This window comes from Delphinapterus leucas, chromosome 6 (assembly GCF_059928025.1).
Source record: "Delphinapterus leucas isolate spDelLeu-1000000601 "Yukka" chromosome 6, BTC_Dleu_Yukka2, whole genome shotgun sequence".
In the NCBI taxonomy this organism is placed as follows: Eukaryota; Metazoa; Chordata; class Mammalia; order Artiodactyla; family Monodontidae; genus Delphinapterus; species Delphinapterus leucas.
The window spans coordinates 25,404,127-25,422,790 of record NC_143134.1 but is presented as its reverse complement, the minus strand read 5'-3'; the positions used below and the strand labels follow the sequence as shown (position 1 = coordinate 25,422,790).

The 18,664-nt window shown below is 50.9% G+C and overlaps 1 protein-coding gene across 4 annotated transcripts in view; it reads right to left on the bottom strand.

The window, feature by feature from the left end:
* The window catches only part of LZTS1 (leucine zipper tumor suppressor 1), a 49,811-nt gene extending 35,652 nt beyond the window's left edge, over positions 1–14,159 (bottom strand). For 3 of the 4 annotated variants that reach the window (XM_089912893.1, XM_022562899.3, XM_022562898.3), the window contains exon 1: positions 13,465–14,159. The gene's annotated coding sequence lies outside the window, so the exon portion shown is untranslated. Of the gene's footprint in view, positions 1–13,459 lie in introns of all 4 variants that reach the window. The other variant, XM_089912894.1, reaches the window with a different exon arrangement.
* Between the last annotated feature and the right edge of the window lie 4,505 nt (positions 14,160–18,664).

The window sequence follows — 18,664 nt, the reverse complement described above, 5'->3', positions numbered from 1 at the left end:
TCTTCCGCCTCCACTTCAGCTCTTTTCGTCCTTCCCAAAGAGAAGAGCGGGTGAAGCTGTCTGTGATGACAGAGCACTGAGCAGGGCTTCCTTCCCGCTGTCTCCCTCCCTCCCCCACACAGCTGGGGGATTCTTGAGTCTCTGCCTTGCTGAACAATCAGGACCTGGATGCCGTTGGGAGCCTCCTCTGAACAGGCCGATGGCCAGCCTCCCACAGCTCAGGAAGGAGGTCACCGCTGCCCAGGAAAGGCTGGGTGGGGGTGGGTGACAGCTGCCCTCTCCTTTCACCTCCTCTGGCCAGAGGAGGATGCCCAAGCTGGACAGCAGAGTCCAGGGATGTCAAGCAGGGGGACAGAGCTTCCTCTTAAGCTCCCATCTGCTGTTTCCTTAGGTACTGGACGGAGCGCTCTATACACAAGACTGGATGCAAGCTGCACCCCAAGGTGCCCTGAGAAGGAGCAATAATATTATCCCCATCTGACAGATGCAGAAAACGAGGCCTCAGGTTTTATACCTGGCGAGTGGCAGTGCTTGGCTTTGAACGTGGCTGCAGTCAACAGCACACTAGTCCTTTATCTCCAGTGGTGTCAGGGTCAGGCACGCAGCGATCTGCCCAAGGCAGACCTCACCACCAGCCGGGGACACCGGCTCCCACGCAGGCTTTGCCAGCTCCTCCAGATATCACCCTAACTCTGTTCCCTCCTTCACCAACCCTTGTGCTCTGGGTTAGGTCTGTAACCCCCTTTATCTCCTTTCAGCCCTGGTCTTGGGCCCCTGCCGCAGCCTCTCTAAGCTTCAGTTCCTTATCTGTAAATTGGGACTGACAGTAGTACCTACTTCATAGGGTTTCTGTACTTACTGAGTGAAGTTTTAATAGTAAAGGAATGAGGATATAATTAAGAGGTCAGTAAATGGCAGCTAGGTTTTTCTTTTTGTTCTTTTAACATACGGGACTTGGTAACTCAAGATGCTACTGGGGTCTAACCCTAGGCTCAATCTCTTGATATATTTTCCTCAACTTTGCAGGTCCCTAGGCTCTTTTCTTTTTTTCCATTATCTAAAGAAATGGGGACACTTCCATTTTGGGTCTTTAGAGATTAGATTTAAAAAAAAAAAAAAAAGATGAGTAATCACCTATCAATTGTTAGTCAGAATTGCTCTTAAAGTGCTTAGAAATCACCAATAGACAGTAAACTCCCGAGGACACTCTGATATCCCTGGGGACTAGCACAGAGCCTCCCAGGCAGGAAGAACTCAGCATATTCAAGGAGAGAAGATAGTCACAAACACGGTATGTCCAGCCTCTTGCCAGGATAGTACAGAGGGTTAGAGGCTGGGGTGTAGCTAGAGCCACCTTCTCGTGCCCGCCCCCGCCCCACCCCCAGCCCCAGGTGTGGATGAGATCAGACGCCTCTGTCCTCCCTGGAGGCATTTCTGTGAGTCTCTGGCCCTCGTGTCCATGCTGGCCTCCTCTTATCTCTTGCGTCTACTGTTCAGCCCAGCTTTCTGCCACTACCTCCTTGAGGAAGACTGAACAGGACCTCCTGTGGGCATCCTTTTCACCTGAGTCCAGGGAGGAAAGAGGGGAGGACAGAGTGGGGGAATCCAGGGCACCACCTCCACTCAGTGGCTGGGGGCAGGGAGAGCCACTGAGTGGAGGAATGGCCCAGAGGCGAGTTCCATGCTTCCTTTGTTCTGGGCAGCTCACTTAGGTCTCTTCAAGCTCCCTGAGTCCTAGCATCTGACACCCCACAGCTGAGCTGGCACCCCCTCTCCCAGATGTTCCTAAAAGCCACGTGCCTTCTCCCCAACAGATCCCAACATGCTAGAATGGAGAAATTGCTGGACTCTGAAGATAGGGTCTAATGTCAGATCAGGTAGAGGAAATCACCTCAATTCTGTTTTCTGCACTAAACACACACACACACACACACACACACACACATATCCACAGAGGAAGAGGAGAAAAAAGGCAATATTGAGCTCTCCTGGAAGGAGCATTAAACACCAGCTTGCTTGTTTCACTTGGGAGGATTCCAGTATGTGATCCTGGAGGGGAATGTGTGTCCCAAACAGGAGCAGCTTCTCCTGGGTCCCCCAGGTTGCCTGCTCCCGTCTTGTTTAAATGCCATTTAGGCAGAATAGATGTCCCTCTGATTTTCCAATGCAGCATTCGATCCCTCAGTCTTTTGCTTTCTCCTATAGGAGTGTCAGCCAGACCTGGGCCATCTCGCAGCTGTACATCTCCCATGAACACAATGCAGAGAGAAAAGTTTCATTTTATTTTTCTTTCTCCCCCTTTCCTGACCTTATGTGCTACCTAATCCAGAAAATGATCCAGATGGGAAAGACATCGGCTTTGAAGCAAGAGGCAGGAGGAAGGAAGAAAGGGACGCAGGATAAACCCCTCCTATCCAGCCGTTCACCCTGGGGAGAAATCCTCCCCGCCTAAACTCTGTCCCACACGTGTGCTCAGGATGGTGTTGTGGGGTCTTCCTGAGGCAGAGGGAAACCCCACTGACCGGCAGGATCCCTGAGCCCTCACCTCTCCCCCCTCCTCCCCTGCGCACGCATTTGGCGTAAGCCAATGTGAGCCGGAGATCCACTTTCAGTCCTGAGTCTTGACATCAGGGCGTTCAGTGATGTCTTGCTCATCTGTTCTACATAATTTCATTAAGTCAATTTTAATTTAGTCAAATTGACAATGGGGATGGAGACCCAGAGTGACAGAGGTGTCAGGGATTCCCTCCCATATGTTTTTAGCTACAACTAGCCCCCTTTGCCAGAGTAAGCAGATAAGGGAAGCTGTCACACGTGGCATTGCCTGACCCCTTGGACATGTGCCTGGACCGAGGGCTCATGACCCTCCTGCATAGACAACTCAGCCTCCTGCCGGGTTTCCTTCCATTAGAGCTGGTGGAAAGGGGATGAGACTGACATAAATTGAGCTCCTAGTATGTTTCATGTGCTTTCACTTATACTGGCTCTTGTACTTTCCATAAAAATTCTATGTGGGACACAATACATTTTACAGATGAGACAACTGAGGCTCAGACAGGATAAGTGACTTGCCCAATGCCACACAGCTATTAGGTAGCAGAGCTGGGATCCGAACACTGGTCTATCTGATTCCCAAATACACATTCTTTCTGCTGTCCCCTCGTAAACTTGCCCACAGGATTGGCAAGCATGAAAAAACCCATGCCTCACCTTTAGGACTCACCTGCTCTCTCTACTAGGACTGTAGGTTGCATTTAGGTGAAGATGAACTGCTCTGGGAGCCTAAGGGCACAGGGCATGGGCTGGAGTGTTTCCTGGAGGAAGGGCCTGTCTCCAGGTATCACCTCACTGGAGACTTCACAGGACATTGCCACAGCTTTGCCCCTCCCTTGGCTACCTGGGTTTTCAGCAGGCAAAAGGGAAGCTCTTGGGCAGGTACCTGGTTGAGGAAACTTCCAGAGGAAGGTGGGGAATGGTGTTCTGAGAGGTTCAGAGCTGTGGGCAGGGGATTCCTGGTACCCTGTTCTTCTGAGACTGAAGGAGGTCCCTGCTTGATGAGAGCTGCCTCTCCTGACAGTGGGATGGCACACCTGCCTCCTGTCTGGGAATCTCTCCTGATGTGGCATCAACGCACTGGTGGTCAGTGTGGCTGGGGGCACCTGCAATCCTCCAGTTCTGTTTGAGTTTGCTTTAAACTGAGTACACATGAGACAGAGGCAAAGACCTTGTTTTTCATTTTTGAAAGGTTTTGAAAGGTGCCAACTGGTAGCAACGGCCACTGGCCTCGTAAACCTTCACTGTCATGTCAGCCGGGAGCTCCTCAGAACACTTAGAACAAAGGAACCGGCAGAGGAACAGAAGGAAATAGAACATCCGAAGCACTCAGAGAAACAAGAAGGAAGACAAGAGAGGCAAACGGAGGCCGTGGGTATCAGCTGTCACTGGAGTGCAGGGAGAAACCCACAAAGATGACTGAGAGCATCCCACTACTGACAAGCTCTCATACGTCCCCTGGGGCAAACCTGCCCGACACCCCAGGTTTGAGGATCTGATGAATCCTACTGGCCCCCAGTCCTCGTCCACAATTAGCAGTGGGTGAGTGCAAGGAGTCTGAAGTGGGGCACCAATCCTGGTTCTGCACTAACCAGCTGTGGGACCCTGAGCAAGTAAGTCGCTCTCCAACCCGGGCCTCTGTCTCCATCCATTAAAACAAAAAAAGGCCCCCACCCCCTCCCTCCATGATTCCTTCCAGGTCCAAAGCTAGGAGGTGTTCCCTATGTCTCCTGTTATAAATAGGGCCTAGACGCAACACATCAACCTTTGATCTTGGACTAGAAACTTCCCTCTCCTTGAAGCCTTGGCTACCCTACATTTCCAGGCTGCATGGGATCTCTGGGAATGTGTGCTATCAGCTAGGAGATGGGAGGAGGCTAGAAAGGTGTTCTAATAACTAATGTTATTCCTAGAAAGAAGCCTCTCCACCTGAAATCCATCCTACACTCCATTGACAGATGAACTTCTGAAAACAAAGGTCTGTTCCACACCACTCCTCTGCCTATGACTCCAGTGGCTCCCCACTGCCTACCAAGTCACATGCAAACTCACGAAAGGCCCTCCTCGATTTGACTCAACTTGCCTTTGTTTCCCTGCCACTTCCGGTCCCTTACCTGTGCCACCTACTCCTCCCATCTCTTCAAATCATACCCAGCCCACAGGGTCCTTCTCAAATTCTGTATCTTCCAAGAAGATGTTTTAGACCAACTGGGCTTTGTACTGTGATTTTTTAAAATGTGTCTGTCTCTTGTCTCAATACCAGGCCAGTGATGCCCCCAGGATTTCAGCAGAGTATTTGATGTGAACCTACCATTCTATGACTTTAAAAGAATTGAACTAAAAGAGAATGAAGTGGGCTCCTGGGGTCCAAAACGGCAGCTCTTAGAGCTAAGTAGAAAAAAGATTTGAGGAAGAAGATTTTGAGGGGTATAAAATGGTGTTTATGGGGATTTCCTGGTGGTCCAATGGTTAGGACTCTGCGCTTTCACTGTCGAGGGCCCAGGTTCGATCCCTGGTTAGGGAACTAAGATCCCTGCAAGCTGCATGGTGAGGCCCCCCCAAAAATGGTATTTAATGGTCCTTTCCACCCTGAGATTTTGTGTTCTATGCAGAGCAGGGGTGCATGGCTTCAAGGCAGGCTCTTTAGTTTCCCGATAAATCTTGGAACCCTGGCCTTGGAGGTCCTGATATAGCTCTAGCATAGAAATAAGTCCATCACTCAGAGAAGTTTCTAAGTCAACACTTGGCTGAGGCCCTGCTAGGAGGCCAGGGGAAGCTGAAAGCCTGGTGCTCCTGGTTATTCTGGTAGATGAGATGTCATCTCAGAAAAAGCCAAGCATCCTGCCCCTACCCGCCCACAGCCGGTGCAGAGCCTTTGAGCCGGGCAGCTGCAGGCCCTCCGAGGGGAGGAGTTCAGGCAGCTGGGACTCCTTCCTGGGCCCCTTGGGGTGGGGCCCTCCCTTCCCAGTGCAGGTGGAGGCTAGGGGCTCTGCCCAGCGGCTCTTGTTTTCCCCACCTGCCTGCAGTGCGGTTTGTCTACTGGCGCCGTAGGGGCTGGGGGAATTTGATCAGCCAGAAGGAGGAGGCTGTCTCCCCAAGATGTGAGCACAGCCTAATCCCTCCCTCCCTCCCTCCTCTGGGTGTACTGCTGAGATGCCCTGCCAGGCGGAGGAGCAGAAAGGAGCCGAGGCTGAAGTATCTGAAGGTTGCAATAAATCAGGGAGATGCCCCGAGTCCTTAAGTGGCCTTCTGAAACTCTGCTGCCCCTGACCTCGTCCTTGAGGTGGTGAGGCGGACACAACCCAGGCATCCTCCAGACACTCGGGACAGAGCTGCTCCTCGGCGACTGGCAGAAGGTCAAGGGCGGCCTCAGGGCTCCTTCGCCCAGACTTATGCCCCTTGACATTCTCAGTGCGGTTCCCCGGTGTCCCTGCCTCCCTAGATGTGTGGAAGCTTCTGTTCTCAGGGTTTGCCCATTATTTTCCTTGAGAAAAGGGTGGGAGGGAAGGAAGCTGGGTTAGGGGGCCCACCGGGTTTCAGGCAAGCTTGGGTTGGCACTGAGTTCCCCTTCCAGCCTCTCCCTGGGAGACCAAACAAACGTTATCAGGGACTCAGAAAAGCTCCTGTCAAGGTCACTCTGCTCAGCCTGATGCTGTCGCTGCTGTCAGACATGAGAAGCGACTCTGTTGTCCACCCCCTGCCAGCCCCAGGGCACTGCCTGGGCTCTGGACAAGCTCTCCAAGACAGCCCCATCTCCTGGCTGGAGATCACTCCAGCCTTCAGCTCCAGGACAGAAGGCCTCCAAGTTTCTGCTTCCCTCTCTGGTCTGTCCTTCTGTGATATTAACCCTTTCCCTCCCTGAAGTTTCCTCACACAGATAGTAGACCAAGCCATGAAAGCTCCCTTGTGATTCCTCCTCTTCTCGTGTGCCTGGGATCCCAGACCCCATGGCCACTGGGCAGCACAGGGAGATCTGAAATGGCTGGGTAGGAAGGGCCACCGTAGGCCTCACCACCACCAGTCTCAGCCATGTGGGGGGCTGAGCCCTGACTGTGTCCAGGCCCTGGTGCTACACACTGGAGGCATGACACACTTTCTCTTTCAAGAAGTTTATCATCGGGAATTCCCTGGCGGTCCAGTGGTTAGGACTTCACACTCTCATTGCTGAGGGTCTGGGTTCAATCCCTGGTCGGGGAACTAAAGATCCCACAAGCCACGCGGCACGGCCAAAAAAAAAAAAAGGAGAAGTTTATCATCTAGGCAGGGAGGAAGGACAGAAGCTAAATTTTAATACGTGGGAACAGATGCTCAAGGGGCGTGACAGTTCCTATTGGAGAACTAAAGGACCAGACCAGGCAGGGGCAGCCCCAGTAGCGAGGGCACCCCTCTCACCCTGAAGTGCCTGGGTCTCCTCCTGGTCTCCTCCTCGCCACTGGGCCAGCACCCACTCACCTATGGCCCACTGCCCCACCACCCAGGGTGACTGGGGTCACGGGAACAGGTGTTGGCAAGCTCCAGCTTTGTTTCCCTGCCTCCTTCGATTTCTCTTACCTCCTTCCCTCTCCCCTTTCCTTGCGTGCCTATGCTCAATTCTCTCTCTCTTCAGCAGGAATATAATGTTCGGCTGCTTTCCACCCACTCTCTGAATGCTGCCAGCGAATAATGACTAAGGTGGTGGGTGGAAGTACAGCAAGTTGAGACCAATTTAGCAATCCAGGGTGCCAGGAGGAGGGAGATTTAGCAGCAAATAGCTTTGCAAACAGCAAGGAGAGTGAAGATGCCCCCAGAGCCAACAGACCAGCGAGCCAAGTGTGCAGGCCCGGGTGCCCGGGGCCGGGATTGCCTCAGTCACCTGGCAGTCTGTGCATAAAGGTTAGGTCAGGCGTGGAGCAGGGTTTGTCCTGAGACACTGACTGATTTTCAGGGCCATGTTCACCCCCAATCTCAGCTCTACTCTTGACACCTTTGAGAGACCCGTGTCCTTGTACACCCCTGGGGCTGGGAGTTTCATCCAGATGGACCCCTCTTCTTCTAGTGGATGCTGGGGCCTGGGAGGATATGCAGCCCTGAAGCCCGAAAGACTGCTCTGGGCATGGCAGAAATGGAGGTTCTGTGGTTTTGGGGAGGGGGCTGCCCAAGCACACTGCCGATCATGCCCCAGAGAGAGGCCAACCCAGTGGACACAGGTGTGGAGCTTGCAGGGCCTGCCAGCCAGGAGTCTGAGGATTTGTGTTGTGGGATGTGACTGCGAGTGTGGGTATCAGAGGAGAGCTTATCTGAGATGCAGAGATGATGAGAATGCAAGGAGTGTGTGTGTGTGTGTGTGTGTGTGTGTGTGTGTGTGTGTGTGTGTCTGCCCGCAGCCATCTTGAAGGCAGTTATCTTCTCCCACAGTGATTAGCTGACATGGAAGCAAATCTGTGGGTGATCTGGGGAGGGCAGCTCTTTACTGCCTTCGTTCCAGACATTGAAAGAAGCCTACATCATATCTGTTCAGACAACAATTTGGCCTGTCACTTAGTAAGAAAAATCACCTCTCTGTTGGATTGATTAGGACAATTAGTTTTAGTTGTTAGTGCGCACGCGCTCACACACACACACACACACACACACACACACACACACACACTCTGTCCTCTGTCTCTTCTATCCTCCCTTCGATCCTCACTGCACCCTCTTTCCACCTTCCCTCCATCCAATTCTGTCCTCATCTGGGAGGCAGCCTCCATGTGTGATCACCTCCCAAATCTGGTTTCCACACTGCTTACATTACCAGCAAAGAGACTGCTAATCTCTTTTTAGTTTGGGACTTATTTGCATATGGATAAGGTGGAAACACTGAATTAGATTATGGAATAAAGTTTGGTATTCTAATGAAATGTCATTAATTCAGATTCTGTGAAGACAAAATTTGCATAATTTCACTGTGGCGTGGAATGAACCTTATGAGTTGGCTAGCTATAAAGAGAAAGAACCGACATAGGATACATTCCATTCCTTAAAGTAAGTCTCAAGTAGAGACCCCATTATGCCAGATCCTTCCTAGTTTATCACTTACTGAGCTTAACCGATATGCCTAACAAGTGCTTAGGGATAAGAAGTGGGGGGGCACAGAAAAAGGGAAGAAAACTCTTTAAGACTCTCATCAAGCTTGAATTATAATAATTATGGAAGAAATCGAGTTCTTGTAATTTTAAAAATCTCTTTTCTTCTGCACTTTAAACACTTGTCAACAATTCATTGAACCTAAATCCATTTAATGAGGCCCAATGGTTGGGTGGTTACAGCCCCGACGGGGAGTCAGGATGGCCTGATTCAAATTCCAGCATTCCACTTAAAGTCTTGGGTGAAACCCCTTTACCTCTGACAGGCTCACTCAATTTTCTCATCTGTCAAATTGTTGAAGAAATCTGAGTTGTAAATAATAATATTCCTTTTAAAATTAAAAAGCGCTACCAAAATCACTACAACAGGAAGCCTAGGGATGGTTAGGCCGTCTTGTGGGAGTCTGTGTGCAGCAGGAAGTAAGCAAGTGAGAGAAGCAGGATGGAGATCGCATATACAGCGGCAGCTTTGCCAATCAGCAGCTAGAAGCCCAACTCACCCCCGCCGAACTTTGGCTGACACATCCCTGCCCACTTTTCTGGACCATGGGAGGGGGCCATTCATGGCCAAGCTGCACACTTGTTCGGCTGGAGGCAGTTATAAGAGGTGAGTGACCACCCACCCTGCATTCCCCAGCTCTGTCTGGTCTGGGTGGCTGGCCAAGCCGGGCAGAAGGAGGTAACAGGCTCCTTCTGGGGCTCCCCTTGGAGAGAGAGAGATCCATCTCCTTGGCTCTCAGCTTGCATCTGGGAGCTATGACCTTGCTGCTGCTACGCTTCCTCTCTAAAGGGAAGGTATAAATCCCTTCCTTAGGTTCAACTTCAAGGTTCCGTTCATGGCCACCTCCACCCTGGAGAGTTCTAGCTTACCTCCCCTCCCGGGGAGCCGCTGCTGTGTTCAAAGTTAGCATGATCCAGTTTTCAATGTACTTGTCACTGATTCATGGGGGCTGGTTCCTCTTCAATCCTCCTCACAAGTTTTAGTCTCAAACCATTATTTAGTCATTTTGTTTATCCCCCATCTCCCTGGCACCTCGCATGGCTAAGACCTTTAGTAAAGAGTGAAATGCGGAGCTTTTCAAACTTGAGCGACGATCTTTGAAAGGAAAACGAAAATTGTCATGGACCCCTGAGAAGGCATGTGAAATCCTGATATGAGAAATAATGGGGTGGTGCAAAGGGCATGGGAAGGGAGTCACCAGACTCTGAACCGTGCGACCTTGGGCAAATCACAAGCCAGATGACCTCCCCAAACATGGTAGCAATTCACACTCCCAACAGCACAGTGAGAATGTCCATTTCAGAACAGTGGTTTTCAAACTGCAGCAGCACAAAGATCTATTCAAAAGCAAACTCAAAGACTTAACCATGTAAATTCTCCTAAAGATTCCCCAGGCAGTTGGATACTTTTTTATTGGCCAAACCCCAGAAACACCTCATCATTGCCCTGGAACCACTGCCCCCTGGGATTCCAAGTGCAGGATTTTAAAACCCCAAATCAACATCACATCTAGCACTTCCCACTTGTATAATTGTACTTCTCGGTCGATGGACCTGGAGATAGAGTGCGTAGGTTGGCAGGGTGGGTGAAGGCTGGGTTTCCTTTAGGCTCCTGAACTACTGGAGGCAGGAACCAGGATGGAGAAGCCCCATCTAGGCAGAGGCCCTGAAAGCGTTGGCCCAGTAATAGCAGCAGGAAGTCAGAGGTCACTCCAGCAAAGTGTCCCCAAGCAGAAATCTGCTGCTAGGAAAAGTGCTCTCACCAAGAGTCTCTGACAGCTCTTTTCTCTCCCATTACTTTATTAAACATGCATTTCCTACGGGATTCCTCCTAGCAGCCAAACACCACTCTGAGCTGGGAATTCACAAGATCTCTGCCTCTAGGAACTTTGGAGGCTCTTCAGGGGCCCGTGGGTAAATGCCAGGAGAGCAAGGAATGACGAACTCAGAGGAAGGCATGTGACCCAGACTTCAGGAGAGAAGAGGGGACAGGTTCTTGGAGGAGTCGATCCTCATGGTTAAAACCTGAAGCGCCAGCAGGGGCTGGCTGGGTGGAGGTAGAGGAACAGGGTAAGAATATTTTGCACAGAAGAAACATGTTCAAAAGTAGCAGAAGAGGTCTTTCCCTGGTGGCGCAGTGGTTGAGAGTCCGCCTGCCGATGCAGGGGACACGGGTTCGTGCCCCGATCCGGGAAGATCCCACCTGCCGCGGAGCGGCTGGGCTCGTGAGCCATGGCCGCTGAGCCTGCGCGTCCGGAGCCTGTGCTCCGCAACGGGAGAGGCCACAACGGTGAGAGGCCCGCGTACCGAAGAAAACAAAAACAAACAAACAAACAAAAAAACAAAACAAACACTAAAACTAGCAGAAGAAAGTGGAAAGAGCCAGGGGCAAGGCTGAGCTGAGTTCAAACCCTTGCTCCCCTATTTCCTATCCTGGCAACGTTATTTAAGTCTCCTCCTCTAATAATCATACCCTGTGGGGCTGTGCTGAGCATTAAAGGAGATAATGAATAAAAAGTACTGGACACACAGGGTATTCCCCATTACACTGTTCTGTAAGCTGCATAACCACAGGTTTGCCATAATCACCTTCTTTGTCTCTGTAGACTCACTTTCTGCTCCAGGGCCTTGCATCTTGTAGGCACCCAATGAATATTTATTAAATGCATGTTGAAAAAGTGCAAAGGCATATACATACATTTGGGGCGCTAGAAAGCCATTTTCCCATAGCTGGAGCCCATCCACCTCTGTGCCCATACAGGCAGACACATGGTTTCTCGAAACGGCACGGCACATCTTTCCCTCACACATTCCCAATGCACTAGCTCTCCCCAGCCTTCACTGCACAACAGCACCCCTTTGACGGCAGCCACCCTGACACACATCTACCTGGACACAGGGGCAGACCAGACGAGGGGCTCCTCCTACAGACAGACAGACACACAAGCTGAACTATTAAAACAGGTTCTACCTTGTGAATCGCAGAGACTGCCATAAATGTTAAAAAAAAAAAAAAAACCCACCATCTCAAATGTCCCATCCTCCTTCTGGCTCACACACTGATACCTTCAAAGAGACACTCTGCTTTCTACACCTGAGTTTCTTCTCATTGCCGGCAGAGCGAGTGTCCCACGTTCACATCTACCCAGCTGAACCCTCGTGCTTGGGGAGTCCACTTGCTACGCCTGACTTTGCTCCCATTAGCTGTGGACCTTGGGAAAGCCCTGCTGCTCTGGGGCCTCACTTTTTTCACTGGCAGAACACAGAGAGTCAGCCGTGCTTCATGCTCACCTGGTAGTTATGTCACGAGAGTAAAGGAGATACCAAATGAGATAACGTCTATGATGCGCAGAAAACACCTCAAGAAGAAAGGCGCTGGATAAATACAAGGTGTAAACCCCACACCTGATTAGTGTGTACGCTTCTGTCCACAGACTTCACCCACAGACTGTGCTCTCTTCCACCCTTGAACGCAAACAGCCTTCCTCCCCGTAAATGCTGTCTCAGATACCCATCTTCATGTGTGTACATATATACATATACTTCCAACACCTGTATTTTCCTCAGCATGTCCAGGGAAAATTGTTTTTGAACTTAGAGGAAGCTCAGGTTACAGACGCTCTCCTGCCCCTACCTACAGGCTCTTTTGCAGGGTCTCTGGTGCAGAAAGAAGTGCCAAGCAGACAACTCATCTCTCTGTGGCTGGGCATCTCCGCTCCCATGATTAGGCTGCACTGCTGGCAGAGCAGAAGATCCTTACCTGGCACAGCTCCTCCCAAGGGCTCTGCAGAGCTTGGTACCTCCTCAAACTTGCCAGAACCCAAGACCAGAGCAGAGGGGCTGATGGCAGCGAGAGGATGTGGATGGAATGGAAGAGGAAGGACCCAGAAACTTCAGACGCTCAGCGCCCTAAGTACTCCTTGCTCCTGGGAAATTGAGGACCCTGAAACTAACGAGTCTGGAGCACTTTCCTAGGCATGACACACCCATGGGCGAGCAGAATGCTCATGTCCTTCAGTTTAGTCCTTTCCACCTGGAGGAGGAAGGGGAAAGCCCTTGGTGTTTTGGTCCTATTGCTGCTGAGTTGTGTGCTCTAAAGGCTGGAGATAAGCATGTGGAAGGGTGTGTGTGTGTGTGTGTGTGTAGGGGTGGGGAGAGGGTGAGGGGCTGGCTGCCTGCGGTGGGTGAGAGAAAGAAATAAATGTGGTGTGTGTGTAGGTGTGAGACTGTGTGTGTGTGTTGCTTTGGCTGAATTGCTCCAGGGGGCCAGGTTCATCACCCCCGCTCTATCCACCTCATCCCCTGTGACCTACTCCTTCAGTGAAACAATCCAAACCTCTAACTGCATCAGTGTCCCCACCACCAGCGCGGACACAGCCCGTCTCCAAAGTTCCAGACAGCAAAGTTCAGTGCCCAGGCCCCAGCTGTCAGACCCTCACGCACACCTCCAGCTTCCTCATCTCTGGACATCGGTGTCACCCAACACCTATGTCCCCCCAGATCAGATTCTGGGCTTGCAGTAGATAAACCCCGTCTGCAGGAGACGGAGACAAAGACGGAAGGACGGACGCACCCTCCTTTCTTCCGGGCTGGTACCAGACCCACCGCACGCGCCCAGGCAGAGGGGAGACCCTGACAGTTACATGCGGAGACAAAGACACCTGGACAGACGCCGGCAGAGACAGACAAAGACCGACGGACGCGCTGGCACGCCGCGGGGAGCACAATTTCCCCGGAGCTGGGGCGCCCTGTCGGGGCCGTAGACCCTCCTCTGGAGGGAGCGAGACCCTTGTCCACCGCACCTTACCTGCCCCTGCGCCTGGGGCTGACTTCAGGTTTTTTTTCAGTGCGTTTTGCGATGTGCTCCCGTCTTTCTTCTCCCAGAACTGCCGGGCCGGGCGGATACCGCGGCTGCTCGCGGCTCCGGCTCGCTGGACTAGGCGGGCAGAGAAACTTTCGGCCTCGCCGCCCTCCCGGCGCCCGCCCGCTCCCGGCGCGCCGGCCTCCGCGCGGGTCCCTGAGCGGCGGGCTGGCGGGAGGGCAGGGCGGGCCGGGCGGGCCGGGGCGGGGTCGGCGCCGTTCATTGGCCAGGGCGGGCCGGGGCTGGGCTGGGCGGGGCCCGAGCCGGCGCCGCTCATTGGCCAGGCGCTGCCGGCGGCTGGTCCTTGCGGCTCGGCGGCCTTTGTTCCCAGCTGACAGCTGGGGCTGCTCTCGACCTCCGGCACGCCTGCATCCGCCTCCCGCGCGGGGTCCCGGCTCCCCCAACTCTCCGATCTCAGCTTCAGCACATCGCTGCGGGCAGACCCGTCTGCTCAGTCTTTTTCCTCCCCCTCTTTCTCTTTCCCCATTCCTTCTTTTTGTCCTTTTCTTATTTCCCCACTTCTTTTTCACGTCCTTCCTTATCACCCCTTCTTCTTACAAGTTTCATTTTCCTAGCACCATCTCCCCACTCCAACCCCCAAACCCTGCAAAAAGGCTGGACTTCTAGGTTCAAAGACGGCACCAGCACCCTAGTGAGGGGCATTGGTTCACCGTGCCAGGATTGCAGATTGGAGCTTAGACCACTGGCACTCCCACTCCGAAGACAATTCAAAGGCAAAGGTTTCCAACTCCTTCCCAGGGACTGAGTTTCAGGTGAAAGTTGAGGCCTGTTTACAGATTGTAATCTTACGCAGTACCTTTCTAAAGCTATCATTTTCTCTACCACCCTCACTTTCAACTTCTAGCATTTGAGCTAGGAGGGGACCTAACCTCACAAGCTTTGGTTGGACAAAGGGTCAGTTAAGTGGGGTTCCAGGTGTTGCATGAAGTTCGGGTCCTGAGGGTGCACTAAGGCTAATGCGTTAAAACCAGGCATGGCTCTGCCCAGGGAGTGTCAGACGGGGGAAGACTGAGGTGGCTGAGTTCTGATTATAACTGGAATGGGGGAAGGCAGCCTGAAGGGAAGTACACCGTTTTGTTTCTGCCACCCTCCACTCAAACCCTCCAGGGCAGCGGTCCCCAACCCCCAGGGCAGCACACATATGCTGTGTGGATGGATGCAGCACAAGAGACATGGATGGAGCTTTAGAGAAAGGAGCCATCATTCTACCTGGGATGATCAGAGAAGGTGTGAGTAAGGATTGCATTTTAGGTCTCAAATTTTGACAAAGAGAGAACGGCTTTTCGAATGAGGGGTGAGTGCACACAAAGGTGGGGAAGAAGTGCTGTTCAGAGGAGGCTCAGTAACCTTGGGGTTGACACATAGAAATTGTAGTATTACTTGTAATAGCTACCATGTGTATGTATTGGGTTGGCCAAAAAGTTCGCTCGGGTTTTTCCGTAAGATTTTGGAAAAAAATGAACGAATTTTTTAGGCCTGTTAGGAACCAGAACACACAGCAGGAGGTGAGTGGCGTGCAAAGGAGCAAAGTTTCATCTGCTGCTCCCCGTCGCTCGTATTACCACCTGAACCACGCCCCCGCCACCCTCCATCCGTGGAAAAATTATCTTCCACGAAACCGGTCCCTGGTGCCAAAAAGTTTGAGGACAGCTGCCCTAGGGGATCCTCACTATTTCCAGTTCTTGCGCAGCACAGGCTCCAGACGCGCAGGCTCAGCGGCCATGGCTCACGGGCCCAGCCGCTCCGCGGCATGTGGGATTCTCCCGGATCGGGGCACGAACCCGTGTCCCCTGCATCGGCAGGCGGACTCTCAAGCACTGCGCCACCAGGGAAGCCCTATCTCCAGTTCTTGACTGTGAAGACTCCATCTCTCAATTCCAGGCTTCCTGGGAGGCAGCAAACCATGAAGTTTAAGAGGTCAAACAGGCTCTGCTACTTATCAACTGTATGACCCTGAGCCAGTGCCTTAACTTCCTTATATGTCAGTTTTTTCCTTTACAAAATGGGGGTAACAATTCCCGAATGTAAACTCCCTGAGGGCAGGGACTTTCTCTTTTGTTCATGGCCGAGACACTTGGTGCGTTTTGTTCACACATGTATCCCCAACACCCAGAACTTGGTTGGCACATAGTAGGCACTCGATAAATATTTGTTGAATAAATGAATTTCGTGTTTATAGATTTGTTGTGAGGCTTAAACAAGAATCCCTAGTAAGTATTGGGGTGGCCAAAAAGTTCATTCGTTTCCCGCAAAGGATCTTACAAAAACTCGAACGAACTTTTTGGCCAACCCAATACATACACATGGTAGCTATTACAAGTAATACTACAATTTCTATGTATCAACCCCAAGGCTACTTAGCCTTCTGTGAACAGCACTTCTTCCCCACCTTTGTGTACATTCATCCCTCATTCGAAAAGCCGTTCTCTCTTTGTCAAAATTTGAGACCTAAAATGCAATCCTTACTCACACCTTCTCTGATCTTCCCAGGTAGAATGATGGCTCCTTTCTCTAAAGCTCCATCCATGCCTCTTGTGCTGCATCTATCCACACAGCATATGTGTGCTTGCTTGCATGGTGGTTGTGGCTGTAGGGCTGGCATTCCCTGGAGCTTGAGCTATCTGGGGTCAGGTACTGGACTCTACATCTACCTCCAGGGATAGATGTGGTTACCTCCACACATGAGAGTTTCTCAGTAATATTTGCTGAATGGGTTAATACAGATCAAACATCTCAGCACCTTCAAGAAAGGGTAGATTCTTGGAAGGCAGAGTAAGGGACCCAGGGGTCTTCAGACTTCGATCAAACTAATTTTTGTGTCTTCAGATGTGGAATTCCATGAAAGGGGCAGAAGGATTCTGGAGGCCTGCTTCTGGTTCTGGCCTTACCACTGACTATGTAAATGCTTTTGGACAAGCCATGTCCCTGGCTAGGCCTCAGTTTCCTCACCTGCAAAGTGGACAGTTTGGATGAAACTCTTTAAGGGTCCTCCTCCAGCACTGATGTACTGTGGTTCTGTCAGAGGCATTCTAGGCAGACATTCTAGGGCTTGACACACAGCCCTCTTAGAAGGAATGAGTTAGGCAAAGTGTCTGGGCAGAGTTTTGGTGTGTGTGTGCGGGGTGGAATCCAGAAACAGTATGGAAGAATAGAAACACCCTGTGCAGGGGCTGCTTCAGAGATAAAGTGGGGTGTATGGACAGTGGGGGCGGAAGTAAGGAAGCAGAATGGGAGAGGAGAGCTGTGATGGTGAGCGTGTGTGTGTGTGTGTGTGTGTGTGTGGTCACAAGAGCCTCAGGAATGTGGACTCCAGGAGTACAAGGCCACAATTAGCTTCCTGATTCAGCTGTTGGGTATGGTAATGCAATGCCTGGGTGTGTCTGCCCCTAAAACCACTGGTGAGATTCTCACTGTGGCTCCTCTTCCTTTGTCTAGTGAGAGAGTGCTGCCCTTCTAGGCCCTGGGTATCCCATTTGGCCCTCTGCATCACGCAGGCTCTCCCTTGCCTGAGCTGAGTCTAGAAAGCTGGGTCACAAAGTATGTTCTTATAAAAAATTCCCTGCCGGGAAGAGATATGGGAACACATGTATATGTATAACTGATTCACTTTCTTATAAAGCAGAAACTAACACACGATTGTAAAGCAATTATACTCCAATAAAGATGTTAAAAAAAAATTCCCTGCCATCTTCATCTGCTCATTACCTGAGGTCCAAGTAGCTTACTGTTCCAGCTCATCATTCTGTTATCCATCTCTAGGACCTCAGATCGGCCACAGAGGACCAAGCCCATGGACCAGTTAACCCAGCAGCTCGTCTGAACTAGAAACACCTCTGCTTTTTTCAGTGTACTTTTTTTTTTTTTTGGCTGTGTTGGGTCTTCGATGCTGCACTCGGGCTTTCTCTAGTTGCAGCAAGCAGGGGTTACACTTTGTTGCGGACCACGGGCTCTAGGGCATGCAGGCTTCAGTAGTTGTAGCACACAGACTTAGTTGCTCCGTGGCATGTGGGATCTTCTGGACCAGGGATCGAACCTGTGTCCCCTGCATTGGCAGGCAGATTCTTAACCACTGTGCCACCAGGGAAGTCCCTCAATGTACTTTCTCCTATCACAATTTAAATAATTGCCTGGCTTCTTGTTTGTCTTCAACTCTTCTGTAAGTTTCTTGTTCAAAGACCAACATCTTCTTTGTTCAATATTGAATCCCCAGCACATTGTTGGTACACAGCAAGCACTCAAAAAGTACTTAAATAAATTCCATGGTGGAAGGCAGGATGATGTTGCAGAGAGAGCAATGAACTCATATACAAAAGATTCACACCTATTCCCACTTCCTCAAACTTGTGGTCTTGTCACAACCTGTTTGAGATTCAGTTTGCTCATCAGTGAAATGGGCATAATAACATTTGCCCTATCTGTCTTGTGGCAGTGACACAAATATGAAAAGAATGACTGACGTCAAAGTTAGTAAGAAAAGTAAAAAATGTTAAATAATTGTTTAATATTATTTCAAGTCTAAAAATTCAGGGCCTTGGGTTGGGAGGTAAGAAAGGCTGACTATATTTAACTGAGGCTGGGTAATCTCCAAAAGTAGGCAAGAATATATTATAATGCTAGAGAACTGAGAAAAGCTTTAAGGAATCAACAGGCTGCCACTACCTCTATCTTCCAGCTACCCCGGGAAAGTAGAGGAAGGCTGGTTTTCGTGTAGGCCAAGCCAGTGCCTCCTGATCTTAGAGGATGCCTAACCAGTATCCTGTCTCCCTCCAGGGTAGAAAACAGTTGCCCTGGAGTTGCCCTGGAGGTTAAGCTCTTACAACCAGAATTTACGTTTCTTACCTGTATGTCCCTGGGCACCTTGCATCTCTTATCTCTGGATATCACTAAACTCCTTTGCTTTGGGAGGGACATCTCTTCCTTGACTTCTCTGGGTGTTAAGAAAACAAATTAGATAAAATGCAAGTAGTGTTTCTCCTTTCCTCGAAAGTACTTCATGACTTTCAGAAATTGTTTATCGTTGTCATTATCACCATCATTATCATCAGTGGCATTATTATCTATAACTTCATTCTGAGTACTTAACCTATGTTCAGGTTCAGGAGACCACGGAAGTTGTAGACAGAAC